Here is a 15,327-nt window from a genome sequence, read left to right on the forward strand (position 1 = left end):
GGCAAAATATCAAGGTAGGCTCTGCGGCATGCAAAGGTAAGCACCTTAGCCTCAGCACTATTTCTCTTTGAACAACTGGTTTATTTTAACATAAATGAAAGTGCAGTCTCTAGCAACCTGTTTTGGGGATGTTTTTTAAACATCCCAACTCCATAGACATTTAGTTATTGTATTTCCTGGGGGAAAGGGTCTTTTCCTTTGTTGTTTGTTGGTTTGTTTTGGAGCCACATGCGGCTGCAATCAGGGTTTACTCCTGGCTATGAGTTCAGCAATAATTCCTGAAAGGGCTCCGGGTGACCTGTGGATTGTGGGATCCAATCCCAAATTAGCCGCATGCATGGCAGTCACGCTGCCTAATATACTATCTCTCGGGCCCCTGGGGCAACGCACTTTTAAGCATTAAAAAGACATCTACAAAGATATGTACATAAAGGTATCTATAAACTATTTGGCAAACCCCATCCTATTTTTGTAATTATCCGTGATAATTAGAAACCATTTCTCCTAAGTTCAGAAATTATAAATTTTCCCATTTCTCATGAGATTTCTTGGTACAGAAACTGTCGTCATAAAAATGATTTTGTTTTATCTTCTATAATGTAAAGACCTTTATTTATTTATCTTTTAATATCTTTATTTAAACACCATGATTACAAACATGATTGTAGTTGGGTTTCAGTCTTAAAAAGAATACCTCTCTTCACCAGTGCACCATTCTCACCACCAATGCTCCCCATCTCCTTCCTCCCCAGACCCCTACTTGTATTCAAGACAGGCATTTTACTTCTCTCACTCATTAACATTGTCATGGTAGTTGTTAGTGTATTATTTCTCTAACTGCACTCGTCCCTCTTTGCAGTGAACTTCATATGATGAGCTGGTCCTTCCTGCCCTCATCTCTGGGCATTATTACAATAATGTCTTTTATCTTTCTTAAAACCCGCAGATAAGTGAAACTATTCTGTGTCTCTCTCTCCCTCTGACTTATTTCACTCAGCATAATAGTTTCCATGTCCATCCATGTATAGGAAAATTTCGTGACTTCATCTCTCTTGATGGCTGCATAATATTCCATTGTGTATATATACCACAGTTTCTTTAGCCATTTATCTGTTGAAGGGCATCTTGGCTGTTTCCAGAGTTTGGCTATTGTATATAGTGCTGTGATAAATATAGGTGTGAGGAAGGGATTTTTGTATTGGTTGTGTGTGTGTGTGTGTGTGTGTGTGTGTGTGTGTGTGTTCCTAGGGTATATCCCTAGAAGTGGTATAGCTAGATTGTATTGGAGCTCAATTTCCAGTTTTTTTGAGGAATCTCCATATTGTTTTTTGTAAAGGTTGGACAAGACCTTGATTTAAAAGAAATATTTAGACAGAAAGATAATATTGGGAGTAAGGCACTAGCCTTGTACACAGCCATTGCAATCCCTGACACCACATATGTACTTCTGAGCACCACTAGGAATTATCCCTGAGCACTGCTGGGCATGGTTTTCCTTCCAAGATAAAAAAGACATAAAAGAAGTATTAATTAATGTTTTGAGGTGAGTCATACAATGATTAACAGTGTAATTTTGCAACAAAACTAAAAGGAAGGGGCTAGAGTGGCTAAAAAAAGAAGCATTTGAAGTTAAAATGATATAAATTCAACAATTACAAAATAACAGATGAGTTTGACCTTGTCCTGAGAGAGATTGCCCTAACTAATAAGATTGTTTTATTGAGTTTTTATTATTAGAGAAAACTTGCTTCATTTTCATGTCAACTTGGATATATAATCATCTCTTCTCACTGCAGGAGAAGAGTCCAGCATGGAAAAAGAAGGAAGACTAGGAAGTGTCAGGGCTATGGGTTGGACACTCTGGAGTTTCAAAAAATATGTTGTATAGAGGAACACCTGTAATGGAGGAAAAAGCTCCACCCACCTCTGCTCACTGCTCCCCTTTAAAAACACCTGTATGTTTTCTCTTCTCTTAATGCATTATTTGCCAGTCCAAAAAAAGTCTCTTCTACCTGTCTCCTTGCCTCTTTTCCTCTCCCATGAGCACTGTCCCATCTCTCTTTGTTATCATTCTTATATTATATTAAACTGAAAATAACTATCTATATGATCTTCCCCCAATATTTTTATAAAAAAAAAAAAAAAAAAAAAGAGCCGAGCCCGGAGAGATAGCACAGCGGCGTTTGCCTTGCAAGCAGCCGATCCAGGACCAAAGGTGGTTGGTTCGAATCCTGGTGTCCCATTTGGTCCCCCGTGCCTGCCAGGAGCTATTTCTGAGCAGACAGCCAGGAGTAACGCCTGAGCACTGCCGGGTGTGGCCCAAAAACCAAAAAAAAAAAAAAAAGAGCCAATCCACATAAAATAGCATCAGGTTTCCTTTAAAATAAAGAGCTGGTAAATGCAAATAAATTCACTCCTCACATTCACATATGCAAGGAAGCTAATATTTCAAGCTTAAGTAACAAACTGTGCTTATAAAAACTGGAGCAAGGAAAAGAAGGGGCACTCTTGCTTCATGTTAACTGCACTGCACAGAAGCACTATGTGAAGGGATCACAACTGGCATGCTATGTAAGGAGCAAATCACAGTTTCAGACTTCCCATGTTGACTCCCCAAGAAGAATCACTTTAATAAACATGACTACTACATTTCTTTGATGCATATGTCTAGTCTACCAGCAATTAGTCACCTTATCTATCTCGAGGTCAAAAGTTAGATAATACATTATTCTGGAAATGTCATCTGGTCTTTTTAACATTTGAAGTTTCTGCTGAATAGCACTTTGAAGTATCAGGCTTAGAGGAAGCAGTAGATAAAGAAGATTTTTTATTTCCTGCAGAGAAGGGCTAGTGCAATTATCTCAGCAGGCTTACTTCTTCCTTCTATTTCTTCCCTTTCCACTGTCATCCAATATGGGTAACAGTAAAGAAAATCAATTTGTAAAATAAAGCTAATGGCCAAGTTGACAGTAATATTTTCAATGGAATGCTGACACAAAGTGCTGCTATCTTGATTCACAGTATCTGCTCTTATGGAATGCTGGCTAAATTGTGCAAATTTAAGCATGACCACACTTATAAATACTAGGAATTTAAAAATAAGAGTAATATAATATTTTTAAATAATTAAATATATATGCAATTGCTTTCTAGGACTGTGGTTGACTTCTCCCACTAAAAAAGATAGCTTATTATCTTAGCATTATTTGCAACTGAATGTTTAATAGCATTGATGGTGATACTAATGACCATAAAAACAAGAGAGTTCTACTTGAAAAATATCCTTTCTCTTCTTTTATTTTATACTAACTGCTAAGTGGCAGATATTCTATACGGTTTTTCATGATCCAAAAACTTGTTTTTTAAACACACATGACAGTACTGTTTTTAGAGGGGATTCCTTGAAAAAAAAAAAAGTAGTCATCAGAAGTAGAATCCTTGAAATGAGTTATATTGATGACCCAAATGAGAACAATAAATCTTGTTAATATATGGATCATCCCATTATTTTCCAAAGACCAAAATGTATTAGTAATCTATTACTATATCATAAATTATCACAAAATGAAGTGATTTGAAACCATTCTTCCAGCTTCAGAAACTCAGAAGGAGCTTGGTTGGAAAGATCTGGCCCAAAATCTGCTGATTTGCAATTAAAATGATGACTAAGGTTGCCATCACCTAAGGGCTTTCAATAAGCTGTAAATTTCTAAGTTGTAGATACAAATTTGGTTCCAATTTGTCTCATATTCAACCTTGGAAAGTTGGTGTTGGTTATGGATAAAAAAGACTCAAGTTTTTCCACATGAGCTTAGACACTGTAGGAGTCATCCACAAAAACAAGACAGAAGTGGTATTCTTCTGATGACCTAACTTGAATGCCACACATAATCATGTCATCCTGTGTGTATGTGTGTGTGCTTTATGCTACCAAAGCTCAAACACAAGGACTCAGGCATACAAGGCATGTGCTCTACTACCAAACATATCCCCAGACTTCAGCACTTATCATTTATTAGTACTACCTAATGAAGTTCACCTACAAACAAGGAGATGGAGTTAAAATGGAACAAGAGTTAGGCAACATCTCCACAAAGGAAAGAATGTGGAAGAATGTTAAAATAGACACATTTAAAGTTACATAATGCAAATGTATCCAAGAAGTCTGCTAAGTGGTCTTTGTGGTTTGAGAAGAAGTTTTAATGTTGAAGGATGTAATTACAATGTTTCTTTCAATGGAATTTGAAAGGGTTAAGTCCATTGTGAAAATAAAGTCACAAGGTTAATTTGAAAATTCGTTCTTATGTCAATACAAGGAGGTATGGCAATAAAGTAACTTCTCACAAAAAATAAATAAATAAAGTTACATAATGCTGACATAAACAGCCACAATTGTGTTCAGTAAAATTTTCTCACTTAAAAAATATGTTCACATTTATTATTTTACAATAATGGAAGCGAGAAAATACCACACTCAAGTCATTCTTTAGACCTATTGCTTTCAAAATACAAAATTTCAAATCAGGATGTTGTCTTTCGACTCCAAGTCCACTCCTCCACACTGTGTAATGCTGCCTGAAAATCTAAAACCAGATCCTTCTGTGCTTGCTCCTTACTGTCAGGGAACTAAAGAGAAATTGCTCTTTCATATTGTTTCTTTTGCATTTTCTGCTTTGTTTCTTTACTGCAGCAGCAGTTTCCACCCAGAACAGCAACTGAAATGTTTAATTTTTCCAATAGTTGTAAGTCCAGATTCATGACATGCTTTCAAAGATATTAGTAATTCCTGTCCGGACCGTGTTTCAGAAGTCACAGAAGCTCCCTAAGTTCAGACACTAGCTAAGCAGGCACTCCTCGGAATTTAAAATTTTAATACATGGAGATATCTCTTCCACAAATCTAAATTTTAACAATTCCAATATCTTCTCTTCACATTCCTGACACCTCCATGATAACTTAGCTTATCTGCCTTCATTTATATTGCCATTCTTTAAATTAAATTTGGTTAAATTAAAACAAATACTGTGATTGTGCACATTATATAATAGCCAAAAATGAATCAAGAGAGGCACATAGTAAATGCTGATATAAAAAGTAGGTCAGGACACAGAGGAACATTAGAACACCCTCACCAAGGCCAGATATCGTTTAAGGTCAGACCACAAAATTATCAATCACAAATGGGGAAATATTAAAACCTAATGCTTTAAATATGAAAAGAGAAGCTTATTGCCTATAAGATCTTTATGGGTTTTAAAAATTAATCAGACACATGGGAAAACAGGAGCATAAGCAGAATTCCTCCAGAGGTGACTAAAGGAAGTTTCGGGGTGCTCTGATAAGAGGAATAGGGGGCAGAGGAATGAGAGCACACACTGTCATGATCCTCATAATCCTTTAGCAAGATTCAAAATCTGTGGAGGTTTCACTCTGGCACAAAATTAGAAATATTCTAACTGTGACCAAAAGTAAAAACTTAACACATAATCAGACCCATATTTATATAACATGAAAAGGCCTATGTAATGTACTACACAGAGCACTGCCTCAACCAGTAACAAAGATTTTTATAGGATGAAGGCAATATCATCCCAATAACAGGTATGGATTAAAAAATTCATAAGTCTGGCTTAGAAGGAAACTGTTGCCTAAAGTAAACATATATTTACAGATTAGTATATATAAATATAGAGATACAAATCACTCTGAGGAAAAAACACAAAATGATGGGACCCAGAATTAGTAATACAAGAAACAGATTGGTTTCAAGGTCAAATTAATAGAACACAGATTGTCTGATATGATTCTATAAACCCACTAACAGAAGTTTCTTTCTATTTTTCTTTCTTTTTTCTTTCATCTATTTTTCTTTTTTTTTTCTTTGTCCCCCAACTCACAATACAGACCAGGCAAAGGGCCTGTGTTGAGGTGTATATGGGGTGTATGCATTTACTGTACCTCCTCTTTCTATACAGTCAGTGTAAAGAACACAGCCTGTGGTAAGAATTGGGAGGTTTTTCATCTATTTTTCTTTCAATTGCTTTCTATCTCTCTTCATGGGGGCCATAGTGAAGCATTAGTTTATCTCTTTCATTTCAACCACCACTTGCTTTGTTCTTTTTATTGTTTTTTATTCCTTAAATATGAGTATGATTTACTTAAATCTATTCGTGGAGTTAAAAAGACATCGTCATTATAGCTACAAATTAAAGTCATTTTTTTCACCTAATATATAAAAGAAAGAACAAAGAACATGAATATAGAGTCACTGGCACTTATAAATTCAAAAGTCAAATAAATAGAAGGAATTTAAAATAGGTTGGAAATAACAGTATTAAATCAACCATAATAGCATGTACTGTGATGTTATAAATATATACACAGTAACTTCTAGAGAAGAACTACTATGATTTAAATTTTATTATACAAGTGCATATTTCAAAATTGCTGGGCGGAACTAAATTAGCTCTTCAATATGGCTAAGTGGTTGTTCGTGGTTTGGGATAAATTTTATAACATGAATATGTTTTAAATGTTTAATAAATTTGCTTTAATTGCATGAGTTTCTTAACTAAAAAGTATTTTTAAATACTTGGTGATAGAAATTAATCACTATAAAGACTAAGAAACTGTTATAAAATATTATGAATCTTAAGTGTTAGAACTTGGAGGTGTTTTCAGAATACCCGGTTTATATTTGGGTTCACTTTCAAAATCAAGTCCTTCTCTATGCCAGCCACATGAAGAAAGACTGAAATCAGGTCAGAGCAACAAGTCCACAACAGGCATGTTCTTTTTTTTTTTTTTTTTAATAATTTTAATTGTGATCAAAGTGTATTACCAGTCTTTCACAGTAATATTTAAGGTACATAGTGACAGTGAATTAGGGCCATTCCCACTACCAGTGTTGTCCTCCCTCCCCTTTTCCCAGCATGCATCTTTTACCTTCCCCTTAGTCCCAGGACTGCTAGTGTAACAGGTCTCCTTTGTGTATAGCTTGTTATAGATTGGGTATCGATTCTAAGTGTCCTTGACTTTGGGTTTGGTGCTTTAAGCTTGATCATTTTTTACTTCCACTCAATGTTCATACTACTGGTTGCTTCTGGTACCATCCTTTTTTTCTCCCCCACCCCCTCAATTTATGAGGGAGAACAAGATGATTCAAGTTTTGTGGTTCTGTTGGAAAAAGAAAAGAAAGAAGAAAAAAAGCTGGGAGAAATTCCTCTAGAGGTTAAAAATATCAATTCAAAAGAAGAAAGTAAAAAAAATGAAAACAGAAACAAAAAAGACAGACAAACAAAAAGAAAAACAAGCAATGACATAAAACACAACAGCAGCAAAAAAAATAATAATCACCAAACAACAACTACAATAAAAAAGAAAAAAGGGGGGGGAGGAAGAACTAGTGTGGCAAGGTTTTGTGGGTTTTTTGTTTTGATTTTTGTTTTTTGCATAGGTACAATATATATTGGGGAAGTTAATTCCCTTGGCCTGGGAGATAGTTTCTCCACCATTGAAGCATATTGTTATGGGAGCAATTACAGGCTCCATATACACTCATTAATGAACCCCAAGGTCTTTTTTTATAGTGCCAGAAAACTTTCTGCTCAATTGTGGATGACAAAAACAGTCCTCTGTAGCTAGAGATCTTAGTATTTCAGCGGGTCATAGGACAAAGTCTAGGATAGAGTCTTTCATTATGGTTCTAGAAGATCTGTTCCATTAGGTTTGTTGTAATCAGGTTTCTGTAATTAGGGATCTTATTTTTTTGCAGAGATCCTAGGTCAAAGCCTAGAATAGAGTCTTTCCTTATGGCTCCAGAAGTTCTGCCCAGTCGCGGTCTCAAAGTCCATTTTCTGTAATTAGTGTTCCTGGTTTTGGCATAGGTCAAAGGATGGCGTGTCTTCTGATTTCATCTTACCATTAGGTGATGAGATAGGGCAACCTGCTCTTGGATCAAGTTTTTGCTATTTCCTGATGTTCTAAGAAAGCTTAGACCAGGTTAGATTGGCTTACCTATCCTCTTCTTATGTTTATTTGAAATAAGTTCCTCCTGCTCTAGGAAACAAGTAGTTTATTATCCCTCCATAAGTTAACCTTGTTTCATTGTGAAATAGTTTATCTTTTCAGTTAGTACCTCCTTTAGTTGGGTTAGACTGAATAGGAGATGGGGCCACTGTTTTAGAATGTTACTGCTCAGGGCCAGAAAGCTAATTTAGTGGTAAACCTTATACCCAGAAACTCAGGTTCTTTCCTGGCACCTCAAATGGTATCTTTATTCTTGCCAGGATTGATTCCTGAGCTTAGAACCAGAAGTAAGTGTTGAGCATAGAATGTCACTATTTTTGCATGTCACAAATCACTTTACTAAGGGAAATTCTCAAGTGAAATTAAAGCTTTTCACAAATGGTGCCTGAATGCAGAGTTCCCAACCTTCAATACCAGTAGAGATAAGATCCACACCACTAGTTTTTTTCTATCATTTCTTTTCATCTTCCTGGTGGCTTCTTTCTCTCTTCCACTCTGCCTTTGAATAGTTGGACAAAGCAGGGATAAAACCAGAGATTTTAATTCCTCCTGCTTTCTTTTCCTCTCCATAGTCAATAACATCAAATGCTGCTCAGATATTTTACAGATTAAATCTTGTCTCCAATATCTCCTTATTCCCAAATTTATCAGGGTATCTCACTATCTTTTTTTTATCTGGGCCCTGAACAAATCTCCTGCAATAGCAAATTTTATGTGTCAAGTCAAATTTTTCAGATTTTAGTTACATGTGAAAGTACTTCCAGGCAAAAATCTCACATATCAAATTTACACCCAAATCAACAGAAAAAATAAAATTTTTAGGGAAGAAAAATACAATTGAACCTCAGAGTCATATTGTTAGCATATACTTTTTGATTAAATTTACTTACCAAATCAGTTCACTTAAATAATCAATACTCTCATTGCCTACACACTAAAAATAAAAATGAATAATATTAACTTTGCAAATTCAAATTAGGGCCTGAATCTTTTTGCCTTGAGATCCTCAAATGCCTAAACCCTACCTTATTTTACCAAACAAGATTATTTGCGGGGGGGGGAGGGTCACACGCGGCAGCGCTCAGGGATTACTCCAGGCTCTAAGCTCAAAAATTGCTCCTGGCAGGCTTGGGGGACCATATGGGATGCCAGGATTCGAACCACCATCCTTCTTCATGCAAGGCAAACACATTACCTTCATGCTATCTCTTCGGCCCACAAGAGATTATTCTTAAGGTTTTATTCACTACCATTTTGTGAATGTTTACTATGTTACTGACATAATAAGTACTTTGTAAACACTTTAATCTAAGATACATGGGCCATTTATATTTAAATTATAATGTATACCATTAATTGGCTATATATTGTTTTCAAGAGTGAAGGAAAATAAAAAGGTAATAGTTCATAATAATATTTCCCCAAATTTTATTTAAATAACTTGGATAGAATCATAATCTAACAGTTTTTTACTACTCCAAGTTTAAAGTTAAGTGGAGAAAGTTTTAAATATGTTAAATCCATAATAATTCTGAGCTTCATATAAAATCTTCATGTAGTGAAGACTCCCAATACAGTTGTAGGAGGTGAGAATCCACATTCAAATATATCAAAATGACAGACAGATTTGAAAACGGGGAGATTTTATATTACAGACTAGAATTAAAACATGGGAGCCTAACTGATATTTGAAACTCTCATCTCAGAGCTCCAAAATATTTCTGTGAAGTTAATTAGATTGGGAAACTTTTAAGATTTCAAAATAGGATTTGTTGTCTCATCACTTTCCCTGACAATCTTTTAACAGTCTGTTTCCAAATAAATGAACAAATCATTTCACAAATGGCAAATGGTAAAGCTTTACTTATTGGAAAGATTAAAAATGACAAACCTGCCAACTCAACACATCAAATTTCAAAAGTGTTTGATGAATTTGCTCTTGATTGGACTTATTGCACATGTGCATCAACAGCCTAAAATCTGTTACATAAAGTATGTAAATAATCGCAACTGAAATAATTTTAAAGAAGTCATAAAATTAGTTCAAATAAAGTCAGACTTCCTTTTTTTTGGTAGAGTTTCAATTATAAAAAAACAAAAACGACCCTCCTTCACCAGTACAATGTTCAGTCCACCAATGTCCTCCATCTCCTTCCTCCCCATCCCTTGCCTGCATTCAATTCAATGCATTCTATTTCTCTCACTCAAAACCATTGTCATGGTAGTTGAAAGTCAGACTTTATTAATTTTATCCTAACATGTATCCTGTTCCATCTACTATGACATTGAAATTTATTTTTCACTTTTGCTAAGTTTATTTTTCATTAACATGTCCAGATTTTATCTACTATAAGCAAGGCCTATTATATAAAATTATAAAATATAGTTTTATATATTTTATGCATATACATTTGTTGGGCACTGTGATATATGTTGTACCCAAATATTTGATCCTTCCAGTGGGAAAATTCTTTTTTCTTTATCATAATATCAGGTCCACTCATACTACATTCTTTGGCCCTTAAGATAAGTTGAAATCCTGGTGCCATTTCCTAGTTAAAGCTCTGATAGCAACTAATCTTCCCATTGCTTCTCTTTTCCATAAGCACAACCATGCTTAAATATAACCATATCTTTAACCTGGATCCATCAGGGAAGAGAGAATGAGAAAAGAATGTGCTTGAGTGACAAACTTTTGTTTTAATTCTTTAATGTTGGGTAATTATTAACCCTGAATTTCTTAGCCCATAATTTACTCACATAATCAGTCATTTTTAGTATGTTTTTAAGGGACAGAAACAGAGACTTCTGTGGAGGAATCTGGAGGAAAAGAGGGGAGTTAGAGAGAAAATGTGTTCTGAATACTTATGGGAAAATAAATAGGGATAAGCAGTAATCAGTTGTCATTTGAGTTAGCTGTAGTTTGTACTGAGGCAAGGGTAGCTTCATTCAAATTCCATATTAAGATTAAGACAGTAACCTTGAGTGAAACAGCTCTGTGATAATTCAGCTGAGAATCTAGCATCAGGCTTCAATACTTCCAGCACCAAGAGAAATGATATTTGTATTTTTCAGGACATGGTGCTGAAAGAGATGAGAATAGTTCTTGCAGAATTCAATGATGTCCACCAAATTCTTACCTGTATTGAAAGAAACATCTTATGTTTTAGTTAAATGTTAATATACAAAATTAAGCAATACAGAACACAAGAGTCTCTCAGAAGATGCTTATATTGACCACACAGAACACTTAGCATCAAATAAAAGTATTAACATGTCCTATAACAATCATTTCGGTTTTATTGTCACCAAATTATAAAATAGACCTTCTGTGTGAGGTTGCTAAATAGATTTTTAAAAAAAACAGTTGCCACTACTTCCCAAACATAAGTTTTAAGCACAGTTGTATTAAAATTTCTGCCTCTTTCCCCTCTGAGATGAGTAGCCAGGTTCCAGCAAATAACTGCTATTTGGTCTGGATTCTGGAGTAGAAAGTTTATGAATCTCTTTACCTTTCTCTCAGGTTCCTCCCTCATCTGGGGAAGTGTTTTATTTGCAACATCAAATGGAGATAAAATTGAATTTTTATCCTTATGCTACTCCATATCACAATACATGGGGGCTACAGAATCTAAAAGACCCATTTCTAATGCCACACTTGGCATACAACAGAAATATGTGAAAGATATCTTATATGCTATAGCAGTAGTCCAAGGTTTTGATTAACAGAAGCAACATCAATTTTAGTTTTCTCAATGTAACTGGAAATTTTAACACTCCCCAAACAATTAACTGTGGTAAGATTTTAGATGTGTGAAAGTCTGACTTCTTTTGGAAAGTGGTAGAAAGACAAATGTGAAAAATACGATAGCAGAAAAGCACCTACACAACTTCCTTGAGTCACAGGCACTATTCTAAGCCAATAAACTTTAGAGAAGAGTAACTAGAAATATAGAAGATATAAAAATTGATGGTTCTCCACTTTTTGTACCACATATCTCAGGGAAGTTTCCTATTTGAATACTATTGTTACAAATTTCAAAGCATAAAACCGAATTTACCATGTTTGAAAAATAAAGTATTTTATTTTCTATTTAAGTCTTTCATTGCTGCATAATAAACTCAGCATCACTGAACAATTCACATTTATTTTGCCACTGTGTCCATTAGTAAGAATCCAGTACTGGATCACTGAGCTGGTTCTACTCAGGAGCTAAGTAGGAGCTAAGAGTTATCATGGATTTCAATCTCATCTGAGGTTCAAGCTGTTTTTATTCGAGTATAATTTAGAATTTGGGCTCTTGTTATTAAAGAACAAAGACTTCAGCTCCAAGAGTCCAACAACCAATCCCAGCCATGGAACACTCAACATAATAAAGCCTTTTATGTGAATAAAGGCAAAAGTAAATACCTCTTATACTTATGTCTAGATCTCTAGACCTTTTATTAACAGACTTTTTTTAACAGACTTGGCTGAATAGGGCAGTCATACCAAATTAACCTCCCAGATGTTTAACATAAAGTCAACTTCTTATGAGCTTAATTATATCTGTAAAATCCCTTGTCATTGCTGCATAATGTAACATAATCAAGAAAGTTGTATTTCTTCCTCTTTAACATGGTCTACCTATTAAAGGCAAGTAACAAAAACTTACAAGTCAAAGTGAAAGGTTTTTACAAGGTTTTCAATTCCATTAAGTCCTGAGAATCACTTTAAAATTCTACCAATCATACTACTTAAAATTAAAAACGTTTAAATACTGAATCTAACAATTGTGTAATCTAGAATATAAAAGTTAAAGGATAGCCCCCAGAACAATTATGAATTAGTGATTCTTAGAACTGGGGAAATTAATTTAAATTATATATTTCCCAGATATAATTTCTGATCTCTGATTTGGTAAGCAAGGTGACCCAGAAATTTGCATGTTAAGTAAGCTCTCCATGAAAATTCTAATGTAAGTGTGGATTCACATTGAAAACCATTAATATAGAGCTCCCATAAATAAAGAACAACTCATGTTCTCAAGGCTCTACAGCTTGGACCTAAGAATTCCTTCAAATGTATTCAGCCCCACTGTTTTTATTAAAGCTGTATTTCACAGACTTTATTTCTCTGTTTAGTACCTAACATATTGAGAAAACTTTATATAGTTTCAGGAAGTACCCATCTGCTTAAATAGACTCCTGAAAGACTAAGCTGACAGCCTTCTCTCCATTGTAAATCAAATATACATTTTTTAAGTATCATCGACTTTATAACTTCCTCAATGGTAGTTGGAGAAAAATGGGAAAGCAAGTAGTACCAGGTATGGCCCTGAAGACCCCCTGAGCGCCACAGCCTAGATGATGTCACATGTATAGCCTCCAAAACATGAGATAAGGTCTGCATGGGAATAGGAAGAAATGGAAAAGTCTAACTATAAAGTCAGCCCAAAATGTCTCCCAATAATTGCATCCTGCCTCATTTACCCATTGCTAACTCATTGGCCTATTTCTGCTGAGACCTTTGCTATTTTATAAAGGGAAGGGATTCTTGGTTCTCCTCCACGGAACAGGAATAGAATAAGCAGGAAATGATGGCCTCAAAAATGTGACTGACTCCCAATTTTCTATTGCACTCTGCCTAATTTATGGAAAGAGCAAAAGGTGCAAAGCTCCATGTATCCACTGAGGGTTGAGTTGTGAAGCCTTTAAAGGACAGAAAGGTTTAAGTGTCAGAAGAATAAAACACCGAGAAAGCTGGGGCTGGAGCAGTGGTGCAGCCAGAGGGCATTTGCCTTGCATGCGGCTGACCCAGGATGGACCTGGGTTCGATCCCTGGTGACCCATATGGTCCTCCAAGCCAGGAGAGATTTCTGAGCGCAGAGCCAGAAGAACCTCTGAGCAGCACCGACTATGGCCAAATAAAACAAACATACAAACAAACAAAAAAGCACTGAGAAAGGTTCTAGAAATCAATGAAGACATACTGGCGAATATCTGACTTGATACCCAGAGGGTAGCAATTAGACATAAAGAAACCCAAGATTGAAGAAATGCACTGCATTCACAGTGATCCAGGTGTTCTTTCTCTCCCCCCTCCTCTCTCTCTTTTTCTCTTTCTCTTACACATACACCTGAGGACGGACAACACACACACACACACACACACACACACACACACCACACACACACACAGCTCTGTACCAGAAGGAAGTAAGCTTTCTCACTATCGGATCTTGTCTTTTGTCACTTTTTGGAAAACCTATCAAGTATAAAAGCATAATCACACACATCTTTATATAGGACCACATGTGATACATAAAACGTATTCCTTAGATCTTCTTTTTTTTTTTTTTTTTTTGGTTTTTTAGGCCACACCTGTTTGATGCTCAGGAGTTACTCCTGGCTAAGCACTCAGAAATTGCCCCTGGCTTGGGGGGACCATATGGGATGCCGCGGGATAGAACTGCAGTCCTTCCATGGCTAGCGCTTGCAAGGCAGACACCTTACCTCTAGTGCCACCTTGCCAGCCTCTCCTTAGATCTCCTTAAGGATCCCAAGGCCATGCTCTTTAAAGTTAATTAACAACCTGCTTTTGACTTCTGAAAATTATCAAAGCATGAGAAAAGACAATAAACTTACTGTTTATCGGTGTGTCAGGGAACAGGAAATAAAGCATATAGCTCAATGGAGTAAAGCAGAGGAAAGTGAAATAAAATGTCCACATCAGAGCCTCTTAAGAATGTTAAGGCAAGGCATAGGGTTTGGGAGGACTCCAGGTTGAAGGCCTTTTTCCTATCTTGGGGGTGCTGGGAGCCTTGGTAGACCCCCAGCCTTCTCCTCTTCTGCCCTGGCCTTCAGGCCTTCCATGGGTGTCAGCCCAGGCGGCCAGAAAAGATGGGTGTCGGGTGGTCCCTCCTGGAGGGGCTCCCAAGCTTTCCCCACCCCTCCCCCACAGGGAGGAGGGCTGGCAGATCCTGGTTTCCGGTTCTCTACCGAATCCTTTCTTGATCTGGAGGCTAGCTCTAGCCGGCATGGGGTTTGGGGAGACCCCAAGTCGAAGGCCTTCTCCCTAGCTTGGGGGTGTTGGGAGCCTTGGTAGGCCCCCAGCCATCCCCTCTTCTGCCCCCGGTCTCCAGGCCTTCCCTGGCAGCCAGTAATGGTGGGTCCTAACTTGGGGGGGGGGGGGTTCTGAGAGTTGCTCGGTTGCACTAAGGCAGCCACTGGCAATTTCTTACCAGTCTACATGTTCAAAACCGCGTGGGGGCACTAACCCCCGTGCACACAGTATATATTAATAGTATTCCCTATCCT

At 36.5% G+C, this 15,327-nt stretch overlaps 1 non-coding gene across 1 annotated transcript; it reads right to left on the bottom strand.

Annotated features, from left to right (window-relative positions):
• Positions 1–5,879: 5,879 nt before the first annotated feature.
• LOC126016570 (small nucleolar RNA SNORA51) lies at positions 5,880–6,016 on the bottom strand. Its single transcript, XR_007498363.1, has one exon. It is a non-coding gene; the product is annotated as a small nucleolar RNA SNORA51 (small nucleolar RNA).
• Between the last annotated feature and the right edge of the window lie 9,311 nt (positions 6,017–15,327).

The sequence above is a fragment of the Suncus etruscus genome, chromosome 8 (assembly GCF_024139225.1).
Source record: "Suncus etruscus isolate mSunEtr1 chromosome 8, mSunEtr1.pri.cur, whole genome shotgun sequence".
Classification (NCBI taxonomy): domain Eukaryota; kingdom Metazoa; phylum Chordata; class Mammalia; order Eulipotyphla; family Soricidae; genus Suncus; species Suncus etruscus.